Here is a 2,973-nt window from a genome sequence, read left to right as displayed (position 1 = left end):
AAGTTAATAAAGAAAACCTATTGTCTAAACTGTGGTGTACAATTGGATGAATTAGTTGATCTCTGTGTGTGTACACATCTATAATTGTCTGTATATATGTGTATATAGATCTACATAGATACTCATATTTATATCTTGATCTCTATCTCTATCTCCATCTCTATTAATACTGAGACATAATTATAGATCTGTCTATATCTACAAATATATCTTCAGCAGACAGTGAAGATGGAAAATTTGCTGGGCCCAGGTCTGAAAGGGAAGAAGATAGTGGGATAGATTCCATTTGGGAAATTACAAAGTACTTTCAAATATGCCAAGTTGCTCCCTGAAATAAAACCCATCTTTTAAAATTTCACTATTCTTCCCTTAATGGCTACAAATTATGGAGTGCTACCAATTTCTAAAGAATCAAAATTGCATGTCACCGAAAGGGCAATGGAGAGATATAAAATGGTTGTAATTAGGCTTCAGCATATTCTCAATGATGCATCTAAGAAGTGGTATGCAATATATCTGTCCACCAGGAGATTTATGTCTAAAAATGGAGATGGACCAGTTACATGGTGAAAGTAAGGAATAATGGATAGATGAATAAGGGGCCAAACCAAACAATTTTAAAGGATCTACTGCGAAGGTTATGCTTGGTGGGTAGATATTCTGTTGAGGACATGGACAAAATGGGTGAAAGAGTCATGGATAGTTCTGAGGTGCTAATCTTCATCACTAAAGAGATAGTACCCACATGGATGAGGTCACAGATCCATTAGAGTGAAGGGGGCAGGAGAAGGAAGAAGGGACATATTATTTCCAACTCCCTCTTTTTGAAGATGAGGAAACTGAAGCTTGAAGAGATCAAATATCTTGCCCAGTGTCACAAAGGTAGGAAGTATGGTATCAGGGAAAGAGAGCTAGATTTGGAATTATAGGACCTGGGTTCACACTCTGGATCTGCAACTTTCTACTTATATGGGTATGCGCGTTTGGGAAATTGCTTGACATCTCTGTTAAGAAACAGAAACATCTCGAGTCTCAGTTTCCTTAACTGTAAAATGAGAGCATCAGATGATCTGTCTCTAAAGTTCCTCTTAATTACAAATCTATGAACAAAGGACTTCACTCCAAATCCAATGTACTTTCCAGTGAAATTTTAGTGTATAGAGTCTGGGGCATCTCCTTTGGTTGCTCTGAGACCATCTTGTTTATTTCCTGATTCTTAGTTGTGTTATAGATATATGACATCAAATAGCTGAATTTCACAAAGGTAAGGCATTATAAATTTGTGTTTTAGTTCCATTATGGGTTAAATGAGGAGGGTGGGGAAGGTTAATTTTGAATTCCAAAAAAGCCTACTTTCAAACACACTTTTGGGGCAAAACCTGCCCATGAGTTGGAGACTGTTGCACTCTTGCTTTTTTGCCTGCCCTTCTATTACCAAAAAGTCTAGAAAGTTCTATGACTATCAAAGGTCAAGGTGCAAACTCAAGTCATTAGGGAAAGCATGTCCTTGTCAGCATTTTCCATCTGACCTTGTAATCCTTGGAGTGAAATTTTTCACTGAATGGATATTTTACAATATTTTCCTCCCATGTGCCATTCATTCAAATACCAGCTTGTTCGTGTGTGTATCTTTTTTTCTCTCTCTTTTTCTGAGTACAACTCAGAAGGATCGCACAGCAAAGAAAATAAACTTGTACATGGTTTTAAAATTTATTTCCATGCTCTAGCTGCATGTCTTTAAGGTAAAAGTGATAAACTATTTGCAGTTTCAGTCACACATTTTGTGAAACATAAATATAGGCAAAATTGGATTTCTCCTCAAAAAGTATCAGGAAAAGTAATTTGAAATTTTGGTCTACAAAAACTTCACTTTGAACCATGACTATTAATGGTGGGTGAAAATACATTTTTCTGCTGGTGGGCTTATCAGAAAGATTTCTTATTGAACAGAACATTCATTCTCCAAGAGCAGAAAAAGTAGAATTTTCTGTAAATCTGGTTGGCTGTATTCTGAAATCAGAAATAAGTCTATTTCATTGCATTTAAATATCATTTCTGGATTTTCTGTCCTCTATAATTTTTTTTTCATTACCAAATGAAGAACTCTTAAGTAGTGAACATTACTAGACAGATAATTAGCGTCCTAAACTATGCTTTGAGGGAGACCTGTTGTCTGTTAGATCTAGTTTCATTTCCTTTACCATCATCCCATTTCTAGGCATTTAGAACAGTCTGTTCAAAAATAAAAATTTGCCTTAAATCTTGTATACACAGTCTCACCTCCAGATGCATTTGGTGGTCTCCTGAGAAACAGCTCTACCCAGAGAAACCTGACTCCTGATTGGCTGAGAGACTTTGCAGAAGGAAAGAAAGGAAAGAAAGTGGAGAAAAGCTGGCATCCCTACATGTCCCTTTGTTTGCACTATCTACACCTCAATAAATTGATGAGTGGGCTTATTGGTAAGATTTTTCTCTCACTATTTCATTTTCTACCTCTTGTGTATTTTATTACCTAAACTAATCTATGAGGCTTTTCTGATTATGGTCTTACTTGGTTAAACTCATAAATGTGCCTGCTTGCTATTTATGATTGTCTTTTGTGTGAGAATCATATGATGGGGGTGGGGAAGGAAAGCTAAGTAGATAGGATTAAATTGTTACCTTCCAAGTCTGGGGCATAATTTCCTACCCCAAAATAATTGATTAAAGAAGGTGGCTCTTATCCTGGACCTTCAAATTGAATATATCTTATGTGTAAAAGATAGATATAATTCTAGCCTGCCTCTTAAATTGTGCCTCTTAAAGATAGGAGAGGAAAAGAGAGAGTAAGCACATTCAGCTACCATTATGTTATTGCTCTCCAGGAATGTCTCTTCGGAAATGTGGGTGGGGCATCTCCATATCTACCCATCCATCCATCCATCCTTCCATCCATCCATCCATCCATCCATCCATCCATCCATCCATCCATCC

Source organism: Petaurus breviceps, unplaced genomic scaffold, assembly GCF_028583685.1.
Source record: "Petaurus breviceps papuanus isolate PSGF00001 unplaced genomic scaffold, PetGlider_PUasm1.0 38, whole genome shotgun sequence".
Taxonomy (NCBI): domain Eukaryota; kingdom Metazoa; phylum Chordata; class Mammalia; order Diprotodontia; family Petauridae; genus Petaurus; species Petaurus breviceps.
The sequence above is the reverse complement of the archived record's forward strand: the minus strand, read 5'-3'. Positions refer to the sequence as shown.